Source organism: Anas platyrhynchos, chromosome 7 (genome assembly GCF_047663525.1).
Source record: "Anas platyrhynchos isolate ZD024472 breed Pekin duck chromosome 7, IASCAAS_PekinDuck_T2T, whole genome shotgun sequence".
In the NCBI taxonomy this organism is placed as follows: Eukaryota; Metazoa; Chordata; class Aves; order Anseriformes; family Anatidae; genus Anas; species Anas platyrhynchos.
The window spans coordinates 27151144-27167049 of NC_092593.1; the positions used below are offsets into that span (position 1 = coordinate 27151144).

The following is a 15906-nucleotide window of genomic DNA, read 5'->3' on the forward strand; positions in this document are numbered from 1 at the left end:
AAACAAGGCATTAAACTGGTTGGGGCAGGGAAAAAAAAAAAAAAAAGCCAAGTGCTCTCAGATATAAGTCAAGTGGCTTTACTGACTTCGAACACTCAGCTGGACTGAAAAAGCTCTTTACTTAAGCAGCCGTAGCAAATGCATGCAAATTGCCAAGAGTAAAAATTATATAAGCCTACACACTTGGGGAGACAGCCTCTGCTCATGCTAATATGTGTTGCTCTGGATTCAGGCAGCAAGTTCAAACATCTGCAGCAACAGGCAGCAGGAACGTGCACAGAGGAACCCAGATGCCTCACGTACCCCGTGTTTAACCTGTTTGCATGCCTCTAAAAAGCAGTACCCCTCAAACCTCTCTCCCCATCCCACTTCAGTTCTTCCTAATATGGTGGTGGCAAAGACTATTTTTTATTAGCAAATGGAAAATAAAATCTGGCAAAAGCATGATTTTGAAGACCTACTCCAAACTGGTTGAAAGAGCTTGAAGGGCCCCAGCCTCAGCCAGGTCTCCCAGCACAGAGAAGGACCAGCACCACCATCTTAGCCATGGAGAGATAATGGGGAGTTGTCACTGGGTACCATGGGCTCAGTGTAGAAACGATGACAATATTCACTTTGCAAAATACTTGTGAAGACTCCTAGCACCCATCTACACAAATTCCACGTTCACGGCTGTGGACCAACTCTGCTGAGGTGGCAGTATTGTAATTGAGACCCACAACTCAAAATCAAGCTTTGGCAGAGTACTTGCCCATATCTGACATAAATAAGTACCTGTGTTGCTCTCGATGCTTTAGCAGCAGCCGAGTGAAGCAGGGTTGCTCCTATCCCTTCAGCTGGAGTTTGGGCCCAGCGCATCTCCTGATGAGCACTGCCACTCAGTGCATGCAAAGCCACAGTACAAGACAGGCACTTGGAAAGAAATGCTCCAACACTTCAAGGTATGGAGGAATGTTGGGAAAACAGTCTTTATGAAGAGTAGAAGAGCTTTGCAGAGCTGCAGGGAAATGGTCATGGTGCTTTAGACAACTTCCTGCTTGGCGCCATTTCACCTGGCATAGGGTCACTGCCAGGAGGAAAACAACAAACTGTGTGGGCTCTGAAACCAAGGCTTTTGTGGCATGAGCAGTACAACAGGTAACTTTTAGCAGGGAAATGCTAGGATGAGTTGATGAGGGATTATAGTTCTGAGACAGAGAAGGGAGTGTGCCTCGGACAGGTTAGCCCTACCAAGAGCCTTCTCTCTGGTGCGGAAGGTCTTTGCAAACAGAGGTGCAAAAGGTGAGTGGAAATGGAGTTGCTAAGACCATTACACCCTCAGAGGAAACACTAGAGAGCTATGAGGAAATACTGATCAGCATAACAGCATTTATGCCTGTATCAGCGGCCTAACCCCTGTCCGTGTCCTAGGAGGTGTCACAGTACAGAAAGCCCCGAAGATCAGATTTGCAAGAGGCCACCTGTATGGGGGTGTGTGATGGGGTGTAAGCATTCCTCCACCAAGTGTTGAACAGCTTTAAGCTGTACATTTGAAGAAGCAAGGACCTGAAGCCGGTGTACAAGCTGAGCACAAGCAGGTAGCAGAGCCAGACTAAGCTCTGGTGACAGGACTCCACCCATGCCCCCCCCCCCCACTGGTGGCTGTCAGCCTCCACAAGTGAGATGTGAAGGGTGAAAAGGACCCACAGTCCCTTTTCCTTCAGGGACATTTTAACACAACACTTCAGTTTTTACCAAGTCTATTCACTGACACCTTCCACAAGCCATAAATTAGCTACAGCAGTAAACCAAGGCAGCCATTCCTGGGCTGAAGCTCATGGCAGTAAACAAAACAATCACCTCCTAGCCCTTCAAATAAGCATCATACATCGCCAGTTCAGATTTGACAGCTGCAGAGCACCAGCCCTGATGTTTGGGCAGGAGGATCCAGGAGGGAGCGTGGAAGATCGGTCCCATTATTTTCTGCAGATGGGACAACTGCTGTGGCCATGCGGGAGGAGAGAGGCTGTCTTCACCTCTGCAGGAAGCCAGCTCCCACATTTAGTCAAGGTTTCTCCTTCCAATCACTTCACTGAACATGAGAGCAACACTTGCTCTTGTAACAAAACTTGTCACCTGCTTTTCCAGCACAAACTAAATGAGCTTTCCTGAGAAAATAACTGCCAGCTATTGTAAGGCTACTGTTGGAGCTTGAGAAGACTGGCACAATACAATGAAAGATGTACCGCATTCTTCCTGAACTGATACTTCAAATAAAATCTATTTGTGTTTTGAAATGCGGCACTAGAGAAATGACTGCTTGGTTTTGTAAAGTTGCAGGCTGAGAGTCATGCAATCATTTTCTAAGAGTGTTTCTTTGTTGCTCATGGAAATGTTGGACAAAAAAAAAGGAAAAAAAAAAAAACAAAAAAAAACAAAACACTCGTGTGATTCAGTTGGTTTCTGCCTTACTCAGTACAGGAGCCTTTCTCCCCAGACCCGTGCTGCAGCACACCTGACCCAAGCACAGACAGCTCTTTCTGCTGGGAAGTTTTTCCCAGGGAGAAGCCTGTATTTTCCTAACTTCCTCCTTACTTTTCATTGTGGCCCTAAATCTTATATCAAATAGCAACTTTTGCTGTCCTGTTAGAAGCACATTTTTAGTAACTATTTTTTTCCCCATAAGAATCAATTATTCCACCTTTCGCCATTCTGTTGTCTTTCCAAGGGCTACTCCTGTCTCCCACAAAGGCAAGATATTACAGCATAAACCCGTTCAGCCTTTGCTGTGAGACCTTTGCAGTGTATGTTCGCATGGAAGACCACATCATTCACTGTCACCAGTTAACCCTCAGCCTGAATTACAATCAGGCACTGCAAAATGCAGCTCTAATTACACCATCTTGAGTGGCTGGGCCACTTTTTTAAAAACACTGGTTTTTTTCTAAAAAGAAAAGTCACATTACTGAATCCCCTCCTCATCAGTCTCTGTTGATAGTCATTCTGATGACGAGAGCAGCATTAAAGGAGACTGCCTATGAAAACCAGAACCTGGAGCACGGTCTCACTGAGGACGTGACTGCTTCTCCCTTGCAAGACAAGTCCAAATGCGCTGGGGAAGGAGACTAGCAAAGCAAACATCAGTGGCAGCACATCCCCTTTTCCTTCTGCCATGAGGGTAAGACCTCACAAAAGAAATGCTGTAATGAAGATGCAGCAACCATCTACTTACTGCAAAGCGTCCAGGGCACAGTTCTGGTTAAAACAGCACATCCTTTGTGCTCCCGTGGAAAAACCACTCTTGGAGAGCAGACACTGCACAGGAAGGTTGGTACAGCCAAGGTGGCCAAGCTCATGCCAGGAGCTGCAGCTTCTTCCTCATGCAGAGCCCTGTCAGAACGTGGCAGCAGGGGTTCTCCGTGCTATGCATCCAGGCAGCCTCCACGTGCACCCCTGCCCAGCCATCCTGCCTGGCGCTGAGCCATCTCCAGTGGCATCTTCAGCACCAAACTGCCCAGTTCCAGTGATGAAGCAGGTGTATATATATTTTTTAAAGTCCTCAAGAAACATAACATTATGTGATAGAATTTTGTCTTATATACCCCTTAAATAATATTTCAAGTACAGCTCTGCATCTGACAACAGAAAAAGAGGATCTGCTCCCTGGGTCAGTAATTCAGAGCTAGAAAGCACTATAATTAGAATCAGGAGTGAGACTGAAGACCCCAGTTTGTTTGCAAAACTAATTAGCTAATGTTATTAAAAAGCAACATAGAATAAACCAGAGCACAATCAGACTCTACTGCTACCAAACAAAGGACAGTTGTACTTAAGATATTTTTCAAAAAAAAAAAAAAACAGCAACAAAAAACCCACAACAGTTTATGGATTAGATTTCAGCCTGGGCAATATTCATACAACTTGGGAGTTAGCAAAATGGCTTGGAGAAGAGGGTTTCATCATAGAAAACACAGCTACTTCACAGCAAGATTTATTAATACATCCAAAAGAAAGAAAGAAAATCATTTTGTCACACTATATACAGATAATACATACAGTGTTTTATACACATATTACATCAGTTTTTACACAAGAAAAATATACATAAAAATGTAAACTTTTGTATACAAAAACCCTTAAACAAATTAAACAAGGACCAGATAACAAAAGGAGACCAATCTATTTCTTTTTTTTTTTTTTTAAATGGTAATACAGTACATTCATTGAGAAGTATGAGGAACACATGAGCCAACTTTTCCTATTTAAAGGGAAGGTACAAACAGGAGCTCTCCTGCCCGCCCCTGGAGTGCTGTTGGCGAGCGCTCTGGCACCAGGAGCAGTGCCAGGAGCTGCTGTCACTGCTGGGACTGCACCGAGCGACCGCTCTCCTCGGACACCCCCAAGCTCTGCTCTCTCCAAAAGCGGCACACAACTGCAGAAGCAAACACGACTGGGCTTTCTGTGCCCATTAGCTGGTCTTCCAGCTAATGCCGCAGTATGGGATGCGGCCGTGCAAGTTTGTATGTTCCCTTTAAGCAGTCACTAGGTGGATTTAGCTTTGCTGTAGCAAGTTGTTTATTTTTCCCAATGTACGGTATGCTGAACACATGTCGGGGATGAAAGGGAACAAGGAAGGGGTGTAAGAGACTGCTAATCCTTGCTACCATGCAGTTACTTCAAAATCAGTTACGTTTGCAAGCTACAATTCACTGGTTCAATTACACTGCCTCACCTTTTCTTTCCCACTGCAACTTTATGCTTTTAACTCTAGTGGCCAAGCAACTGTACGAGGCTCTTTGTTACAAGGCTGTTTCTGATATCAAAGTGTGATCAAGCTACCTTTAAAATGACACCAAACACAAACTTCTCTGAGACAGCCTTAAAAAGAGTGACCATTCCATTCCCTCTAAAGCACTTCAGATTGTCCATTTGCCACCTTCTCTTTCATTAAACCTAGGACAAAGATATTTACTGTTAATTGCAAAAAGGATATTGGTTGGGACTCTGACATCTGTTTTTCTCCACTTGCAGATAAATATTTTGGGGAATTTAAAAACAAAACAAAGCAAATTAAGGAAAACATACACAACAATAAAACCCAAACCCTAAAACCTCAGGCATCAAATAAGAAGGAAACAACTATTTAGTACGATGGTGAAAAAACAGTTGCAGAAACTCTTTGGAAACAAACAACAGATTCCAATGAAGGCTTCTCACATTAAATAAGTTAAAGACTTGTTACAGACATCTTCATAAAAACATCCATCCTCCACAAAGTATGTTAAAATGTAACAATAGTGATGCACTGGTATTTTTCCTGGAAAGGACAGAAGAAATAAGATCTCCTTAGTGCTATCAGTACTACTAAATTTAGTAGGTGAACAATGATTAAAGAAGTAATGGGGAAAAGTAATGGGGAAAGCTGTGTAAAAGAAACCATGAATCATTAATTCTATTTGGACAAAAGGGAGATGGGGCAGAATGTGATTACAGTATGCCTCAGAAAACCCTGAAGGAAATAAATACTTGGGAATTTGTTTTTTCCATTTCTTTCTTACATCCATCTAAGTGATGGTGGGAGTAAGGGCTTGTCTGCTTGTTTTTGTTCTTTTCCTTTTTCTTTTTTTTTTCTTTTTTTTTTTTTTCTTCTTTTTTAATAACAACCCTTCTAGTAAAAATTCAAAAGACAATTACAAATGGCTTTAGATAATTAAGTCTCCTTTTTAAAATAAAACTTTGATAACACATTTCTCCATTTCTTCTATATAATGCAGCCTCAGTGAAAATATTTCATAAGGGCCAGCAACTTGCAAAAAGTAAAAAAAAAATAAAAATAAAAAATAAATTGCCAACCAAGGTTCATAACATATACACATGTATATGCAGGACATCTACACTCTATATACATATTTAATATACGTATGCATGAGTATATATCAGGAGAGAACCAACGAGTATGTTCTCCACATACATAAACTGAAATAGCGTAATATATGTGTGCATATAAATATGTATTATACACACACAGTACACAGACATACCCATACACACGCCCAGACATATGTATCATAGAAATTGTCATGTATGATTGAATGAAAGCTCAGATGGAACAGTACATCAGTTACCTTTTTCTAATAGAAATGCAAGGAAGACAAAAATTCCATGGCTGAATCGTGGCCAAGAAAAATAGTGCCATACCCAGACTGAAAGCGTGGAATGCAGGAAGGGCTCGATGACAGAACTGGAACAGCGCTCTCCATTGAAACCGAAACGTAAGCTAGCTATGAGTTTCAACAGTGCTTACATGTGACTGAGCAGGTTTCTGACAGCTGCTTTCTGCTCAAAGGATCTGGGAACCCAATTTAGCCAGAAAACAGAAAATAAAATACTTAACACAATTTTCTTGCATAAGCAAAATCATTCAATACACAATGAGATGCAAAGTACTAGCATGCTAATGGTCAACTCCACAGCTCATTTTAGAATGTTTAATGATAAAATGTAATGAGCTGTGTTTCTCTTGATATGTTTGACGACACCACCACTGCTCGGAACACAGCACAAGGCAGCTTTCCTTAGCTGCCTTGATTGCTGCTTTCCTTACGGGAAACACATACTGAGTTCCCTTTTCTCCCTGGGGCTGAAAATTTAAGATCTTTTTCAGAAGGTTTGTTTTTCTAGTTTTGAGTATTCACCTCTAAATTATGGTGCTGGGTTAACCTTTTAATATGCTAGGTAGCTTTGCATCAGTTTTCTAAGAAAAGCTCGTGTTCATCTGCAAATCAATCACAGTCATGGTCAAGCACTATTGAGTATCTGGAAAAATCTGCCTAAGATCAAGCAAGTGCTCAGGGCCCAATTCAGCTGCCACTACAGTCACCAAGAGAATTTCCCTAATGCATAAGAAGAGCTGGACTGGGCCATTAAAGCCAATTACTGCCAGCAAGATAAGCTTTAGGGATACTGGGGTAAAGAGGAGCTGGAATGGAGGCAATGAAGCAGCGAAGCAGAAGAGGTCGGCATTGCAAGAGGCCTCAACACGCATTAATATAAACAGAAGCAAAAACGTACCAAGGAAATTCCACTTTGAGGGCTGAGGTAACAAAAAACCAATAGTGACCAAGATCAGACCCATCACTGATGTCATCCAAACCCTTCAGAAGAATTAAGACCACCTTGTTTGGCACAAGTGCTTACCTCTTACGCATAGGCTACACAGATAGTCTCTCTCTTTAGCTCACACACTTATTCATGTTACAACTAATGTGTGTGATACTATGTATATTCCATCTACATATCTGTATGCTTGTATATATAGACTTAGATCGATTGCATTCATATGTATTTATTGTACATCAAGAGGGCAAGTCCACATTCAGCAAAGTGCTACCAATATCTCATATACAGATATCTCTCTGTACAGGTATACACAAAAATGGGCCTATTTTTCCCCATAAAGGCATAAAGATTTATGCTGCTAACTCCCATATTACCACCAAACGACGAGAAGGAAAGGCCTCTGACAACTTCCACCTCCCTGCCCGTTCATTCGTACATGCACATGCGCAAGAGAGGAATTGCAGGGGGGAGAGCTGTGTCTGGGGGCACCGACATACTGGGAGGGAGGGGGATGGACAAAAACATTGATGTTCAATTTGCAACTGCACTTCAAAAAAAAAAAATTTTTTAAAAGTCTGTGCCATATTGGAAGCTCTGTTTTTCTAAACAGATTTTAAAGTCACCAGGATCACCATCACTAGAAGTGATACTGTATGAATGAATAACAATTAGGTTTTCATTTTCTCCAGCCTAAATATTGTAACTGATGAACAGTATGAAGAGTAAGCAAAAGCATGAGTTTTTGAGTGAGAACTCCCATAAAGAAATTTTGCTTCTCCAATTATGAGAAAAGCTAAGTGGCCAAAATTAAATTCAGAATTTCACAGCACAAGTGAAACTCCCTGGATTGTAAGTATATATTGCTCTGCAATCCACAACAGCAGTTTTTGTTTTTGTTTTTTTTTGCAAAAATCAATACACACAAAGACCTTCAGGAGAGAAAAGAATCTACTTTGAAGACAAGATGCTTTTACAGAATGGAGATCAGTCCATAAACAGTACCCCTTACAACCTAATTTGAAAACACAAGTACAACTGATTGACCACATTTTCTAAGTCAGACCGTGGGAGATTCGGGTATTAATTTGCAAAAATACAGTAATTCCTCTGTCACACCATCCCATCAAATACAGACCTTCCCATTTGAATTTCTTCTGAAAAATAACACTGAATTCCCCCATCCCTTTTCCTCCCCCATTTATTTTATTTAAAGGCTGTCTTTGGGAACTTGGTATTTTCATGGCATTTTAAACAGGGCTCAATGCAACTCATTTAAAAAACAGTAAAATTGACATGATATCAGAGTTAGCCTTATAACAGAAGATTATGTAGTAGAGAGTTTGAGTTATTTATACAACAGTGAGGACATAATAACCCCCTACTAAATAATCACATTTCTACAATACATTCCATCACCTCTCAACTACTTCTCTCTATACAAAACTAGGACCTACATACAATATACACATTCGTATCGCACATACATCCCCCCCAATGCATATTTTTTGTGTGTATATATAATACATACATGCACACAAGCAGTCTAATTCTATTTATAAGTCACAGTGGGAATTCCTTTTGTGAGGAAAGGAGGGGGAAAATTCCTGAATAAGACACTGTAGATTCCTAATGTTCTGACTTTTCAAATTCCAACTCACAGAGCTAACTGGAAATAAATACATTTAAAAAAAAAAAAAAAAAAAAAAAAAAAGGTCTTACAAACTTGGTTCACAACTTCCAGCTACAGTAGTTGGATTTTTTTAATTTGATCTATTTACCCTGTAACTAAATTTCTAATCATAGGTACAAACCACAGATAAATTATTGCAGAATGTAACACTCAAAATAAAATTTAAAAAGAGTTATAGGAACAGTAATATAAGGGTTAAAAAGAGTTCTATGCTTTGTTGATACAGGATACCATTTTATTTTATTTATATATATATATCTATATATAGATATAGATATAGATATAGATATAGATATCTGCAAGGTAGCAAAGAATAGCTGTACACCTTGACACGGCAAAGATCCAGTGTAAAAAGGTGCTTCACTAGTTTGTTTTTCCAAAAAAGCTTGTATATAATTTTATAGCTATTAAAAACACATATGCAACATAATTCATTACACTCAATACAGCTTTAGTATAAAACTTATAATTTATGAGGTGATGTTAATAGCATAAATTAATATACCATTTCTCTTAAAATCTACAATAAGTATTCTGAAAGCTCATTGGGGAAGGGTATCTTTAAATAAAAAGTTTAAAGCTGAGCGTGATGAAAAAGATTCTGTATGTTGAACTTGAGATGAGAGCCCCGAGAAGAGAAAGAGTCCCTAAGCCAGACACTGGACTAGAAAACTGAACAAGGATTTCTCTTTCTTGCGCTCTCACTTAGATGACGCTCTACCTTAAATTATTATTTACTTTTAAAACTATTTACTTTTTTTTTTTTTTTTGTTAACTGCCCTTATTTCCACAAGGAATCCCTGAGACATACCCAAAACTGTACAGTGAAGGTAATCACTGTCAGAGAAACTGGTTCAACCCCTTCTGGTAGGATGTAGGTATTTTGCATGAGAACCGAACTGTCTGTCACTTCAGAATGAATCTGTTTTCACTGGAACCAACTACGTGCTTCGAGACGCAGGTTAGAGTCATTTCAGGGTAAATCAGTCCACTCCAAAGTAGAAGCAAATGACATAGCAGTCAGCTACATTAGAGCAATCTGCACCAAAGTTAAAGTTTTCCAGAGGATATCTGGGGACATCACCTACCCAGAGTTCACTTCAGTGGGCACCGGCTGACAAAGACAGAAATTGGGTAAAACAATAGCGTTGCTGGACCAAGTTCAGCGTGCGCACAAAGTTCATACGCATGTACTCTGTATACCTCACTGTGTGTTTGGGGGCCTAGCAAGGGAAAGGAGTATGAAGAATGCATTTTTCTACATCAACTATGTACAGTTTTAAGGTCAAAAGCCTGAATTTCATCCTGTTCACTTCCAAACCGAATTCTGTGAGCCAGGGAAGACTGAAAAGGTGCCAACACTTACTTTAAGGAGACGGAAAAAGAAAGACGCCTCCAACTACTGATGTCCATCTACAGCCAAACCCAATGTCTTCTCTCATGCTTCTACTATGTCACCTTATTCCAAAGTAGCCAGAGAACAAGTATGTGGAAGCAGAATAAAACAAGGAAAAGCAAAGAACTCAACAAGCATGAGACAAGTAGCAGAACAGAAAAGCAAAAAGCTCCCAAGACCAAGTCACTGTTTTTGTGTTTTGTTTTTTTCTTTCTTTTTTTTCTTTTTTTTTTTTTTTTTTAAGAAGTGGCTAAAGACATGAATGAGAAAATTGTTCCAAGACACTTCTTCTGCAATTCCTCTTTCTTCCCCAAACTTTTATTTTCCAACAACATTATTGTCTAGTTGTAAAGACAAAAACAAAATATAGCTGATGGAACTAAGGTCTCTCGTGACCATGACCTCACCTAAAGTCCAGGTTTAAGCATAGTAAACATAAATGTAGATTTTTTTCGCCACCAACTGTCCTTACTTTTAGTTGGACTTCTTCATGCAGGTTATTAAAAAGAATAACTTAAATTTTTTCTTCATTATTTTCTGCTGATGCACTTCACAAAACAAGAGGAATCTGTGAAAAGGTAGATAGATGCTCGCTAAAAATGCCTACATGTTCATAGCTAACGTGTTCACTCCTGGGATCAAGGTGGCACCTCAGCATCTAATTCATTACATATCACTCACTGTGTTATGAAAAAAGATCTTACTCACTGCTCTGAGAAATATTTCAGGTTGTTCTAGCACCCAAAATGCGTGCTATGAATTGCTGGAATCTCTCCTCCTTTTCGTTTTACAGTCACATTCTCTCAAGACCAAGCCACAGAAGACTTACCAGTTGGCATTACTTATATTGGAGAAGTATCTGAGAATGGGAGAATAAAAAAAAAAGAATGGTGAAGAATGCAGAGGGGAAGGAAACAAAGGACTGGGGAGAGGGGAGATGGGACCTAAGACGAGCAGCCCACAACACCCCAGTACTAAATGTCACCCAAAAGATCAGAACAACTGTATGTAAGACCAGAAAGACCTAAATATATGGCTGGCGCATTAGCCCGAACTTATTCCTTCATTTAGTACTTCCATCACCATAGGGCCTTGCAAAAGACCTATACTAGGAGGAGACTCCCCTTCACATGTAATGGCAAAAGTACAAAAGCAAAGAGAGAGATCCCAGCAGGAAAGCTGCCCAGGCACCCACAAAAACGCCTCGCTGCAGGTTAAGTGGTCCGAAAACTCCTTCTGTCACGGTCCCTGCCCTCCAGAGTCTGCAAAAAGTCGACACCAGGACCTGGCTCTGCTGCTGCTGAGCTGGTGCTCATCAGCACTGCTGAGGCCTACGGGAAATGCAACACCCATGCTGCAGCGGGGGGAGTAGCTGGAGCTTTGGATGTGGACCAACAGCACATCCTTTTAACCATTAGGGCCAACTTCTCAGTGAAGACATTTTCAGAGGGTTTATTTTACTTCTTCTTGAGACCCTGGCAAGCCAATTCAATTCTAGACTGCATTTAGATGTGGTTACAGCAAACTCAAGCTCCAAAGGGAATTTGGCTACCAGTCTGCATGTTCAGCTGCAGGCCCTTTGCCTGGGCCATGTCCTGGAGCCAGCTGCATCAGTCTGTACATAACAGCTCACACCAGGGCTTCCAAATTTCTGAACTAACAGCTCCTCCCTCTTCAAAAAAAAAAAAGCAGCAACTTCCCTTGGCTTCCCTTTCCAGTTATGGATGGCTGTTAATATCTTTTTCCTTGCATTTGTATTTGTGACACCATCTCTGATTTTTACCTAACAGGCTGTAACCTTCAAGGCATTTTTCAATGTCTGCAACTGAGAGGTATGATTGCTGATTCGCTAGCCTGCTGGGTGAAGTGGGACATCTAGCTGTCACAGCCTTCTCCACAGGGCAAGAGGCAGCCCTACACCTGTACTACCCCTCAGCATTATCAGCATAAATGTTTCACTGACTTCTCTGCCCAAAGATACAGAGAAGCTTGCTACCAAGAAGAGAACTAAGCAAGAACCTGAGGGGGACTGGAAGGCAGGAGAGGACAACACAACGCATCTTTTCCATCTTCTTGCATCACAGCAATTACAAGGCCCAAGAACAAATCAACCTTGAGGTATCAAAGTACATACAGCTCCCCTCAAAGTTGGCATGAAATCTTCCTAAGTGAAAGAAAGCATCAAAGCATGTCTAACAATGTCTTAGACACCAGGTAAGCACGAGGCTGCTTCTGACCAGCCTCTATACACCATTACATGTCATTCTGTCAGTACTTACACTTTTGTACAGAGACTAATTGAGGTGCTGCTGTTAACCAAAACTAATCTTACTGGTATTTTTTTCTAGGCCTCTTCCCCCCCCGCTCCTCCCCTTCTAGTCTTTAAAACTGAAATCTTATGTAAGGAAATTAACTTTTAAGTTAAACTAGCTTTATTCAATTTGTTAACATGTAAAGGACGAAATAGATATTGACCATCTCAAATGAATGGACTGAAATTGCTACACTGACTCTTTGGTGAAAGGGTGATTAGAGTGCTAATTGCTGTATGAGGAGATGATATTCAAAAACCTCTGCAAGAGAGCATGGACTCTGCTAGGGAACCACTTAACTAGCAGCCTTAAGGACTACCTAAATGAGACCTGCAGTATGTCCCAGAGGAAGAGGTGTGAAACATCTCTGGCTACACAAACTCTCAAATTGGGTCTCTCATACCCAACAGTAAGATGCTGATTCACTGAACTCAATGAGTTGTGTTGGTGTAGAAGCCCACCTGCAGGGTTCAACCTGTAAACCTAAGATCAAAACCCCTAATTGCTTGGTAGGCTGTACTGGTGGCAGTGACAAAATGGGAGGTGAACCAGGAAAAGGCAAGAGTGGTGGCCCATTTCAGAATTCTGTATCAGACCAGACAGAGGGATTCCTATTTCAAATGTATACAAACAGAAATTTATTTTTAATAGTGCAGCTTTATTGCAAACTTAGTTTGCTCTTTGAAAAATGTTACGTAGTCACTTTTCAGGGAAAAGACATCTAAGGATATACAAAACTGAAGTCTAAGTGGGGGAAGAGAGTTGATATCCTAGGCTGCCTTAAAGGAATACAGGTACATAATGGCCATTGATTTCAAATGGGAATTATGAACCCACATAGCTTTGACAACTTTTAAAATTTCCTGACTAAATCAATGCTTAGGTTAGGAGCTAGATTCTCTTCTGAGTTACAACAGTATAAACACAGCGACCTTAAACCAAAGAGCTCCTCAGAAATTTATACCAATGTCAGCAAGCAGAACTTGACTTTAGGTTTCTCTCCTTCCTTCCCACCCAGCACCTGCTAAGAAAGAGAAATGTAATGTGGGGCAAATTAGTCTGCACGAGCTGCAGCTTCATTGGAGAGTTTGATGGGCACAAGAATCATTTCAAAGTCCTGAAACCAATTTAAGAAATTAACATCCTCTAAAATGACATGAATACACAAGCAGATTAAAGAATTAACCATTTGGTATACTAGTTCTCCATTCTTTTTCAGTCAGTCATCCAGAACACATTGAAGAAGGTATATGGACACAAGGAAAATCATTTGCAAATCAAACAGTTGTCTCCTCAACAAAGTGTGGGGGACATAATACAAAAATAAATAAATGCCTTGTCAGATTTGCCTCATTTCACAATACCACTGGGCATTCCTCAATCAGCAGGACAATCACAAGCAGGAATTCATAGGCTTCAATTCAACTTTTTACATGATTTAAAAACATTTAAATGTTACAAACATATTTAAATCACCACTTAAAAATATTCGGCTTATATTATTAAGATCTATTTTACCAAGTATGAAATAAGGACTTCATAACAACAGAAGCATCAAAATCATTTTTGTTTCCTCCACCCACATACACTTGCAATTTCAGACAGGACATACGCATCATCCATACTCCTTTATGTTTAAGGAGGACAGATCTTTCAAGAAATGGGATAGTATGATTGGTATGATAGTAAAAAGACAAGACCTGTCCCATTTAAACTCCATTCCTTAACAAGACGAAAGGAGAGGTTTGGGTCAGAGATTTTGGTATGGGTCTGACTGCTAAAAATGAATTTCTATACTAATTAAACTTAGTTCAATGATCCCTTGCTCAAACAATGTATTAGGCCTCCCTATAACATGTGCTTGGTATCTCCATTTCCTGGATTAGACTAGGATACATGCAGGTAGGATGTTTTATTGTAAGGTAGAAGGAAATGTCTTCTACAGTCAGAGACTGAAATGTGGATTTTTCTATTCTCTCTCATCTGCATCTCAGAAACAAACCAAGAAGAAGAGTAGAGACTTACACTAATTAAACAAGTTACTTTTACAGTCCAAGTCAGAGTACAGTAGCAAGTTTGAGCCCTATAAAGTCACAAGCAAATTCCTTTTCTCACTTCCCGATAAAGAGATACAAGCGAACACCTCAGGATTTATGTTGCTGTTATCCCTCGGATTAATAAAATAAATCTAAAAGCTAGTGGACTCCATTCTTTAAGAACTGAAATTGCTACCAAAGAGTCTTAATACTATCTTCAGCAGGTAGGCAGTAAAAGCAGAGCTGTCCTGCAGACAAGAGGAATTCTTATCTCCCTATTTTGCTTTAGAGATTTCTCTTTTGGTTAGCCATGACTACTGATAGGTACCTGCTAGTTCCTTACATACATTCAGCTTCACATACAGAGCATCATATCCCACAAGTGTCTCAAAAACTATATGGCTCCCAGGGGAAAAAAAGCTAACCAAGGAAGTTTCAGTAGCTAGTAATAATTTGAGAAATGCATCCATTTGGAACTTACCAAAGGGTCTGAACTAAACTTGCGTGGATGGGCAGAATACCAACCGAATTCTTCCAGTTTCAGCTGGGAAATACCTGTCAGCCTGTCAGACAAAGAGTCTGGGACAAAGCCACACTTGAAAAGGCAAATCATCAATGCTACAAGGCCACAGTAATTCAGCAAGGGAGGGAATTTCTGCACAGGAATCCTCACTGTACCATGATTCTGTTTAAATCTTTCAGGTTTTCTTTTTTTTTTTTTTTTTTTTTTTTTCCTTTTCTTTTTCCCTGGGCTAACTTTGACATCAGCCTTCAGATTTCTGGGCAACCAGTCAATTGGTCCCCTTGCTGCTCAATGAATTAAAAATCATCATCATAAAAAACAAAAGTCAGCATGCAGTAAGAACAGTGACCAGTTCTGGAAGGGAATAACACCCACTTCTTCACCAAAAGAAAAGGAACTGCTGCTCCCTGCACCCCAAACACACACACACACACACGGAGGAGGTCAAGACACTATTTTAAGAAACTGCCAAACTCATCCCGGAACCATGGTCTTGTTTTAGGACTTCAGTGCACCATTCTCAAATCAATGTGTGCAGCCAAGTTTTCAATGCCAGATGCTACCTTTGGAAAAAAAAAGTTGTGTTTTTTTTTTCTTAAAAAAAAATAAAAATAAAAAAATAAAAAAAATAAAAATAAAAATCAAGACTTCTGCCCACAGGAAAACTTTCTAGCAGATGCTAATGGGATGGCAAGCACTGATCCGAACCCTAGGAAACAGTAACATGCATCAGTAATCTGAGGTATCTTCCCATTTCTAGGTCTTACTGCTAAGATCAATTACATCCAGTAACTGTGCTGTATCCTTAAGGAATTATTGGGGAACGGTGAACCTGCCTGCAATAAATGAGC

General features: G+C 40.3%; 1 protein-coding gene across 5 annotated transcripts in view; it reads right to left on the reverse strand.

Moving 5' to 3' along the window:
- Positions 1 to 3845: 3845 nt before the first annotated feature.
- Positions 3846 to 15906, reverse strand: part of INO80D (INO80 complex subunit D) — a 45189-nt gene continuing 33128 nt past the window's right edge. For 3 of the 5 annotated variants that reach the window (XM_072041068.1, XM_072041069.1, XM_038182559.2), the window contains one exon: positions 9042 to 15618. The gene's annotated coding sequence lies outside the window, so the exon portion shown is untranslated. Of the gene's footprint in view, positions 5297 to 9041; positions 15619 to 15906 lie in introns of those variants that run through there. The other 2 variants (XM_072041070.1, XM_013096877.4) reach the window with 2 other exon arrangements.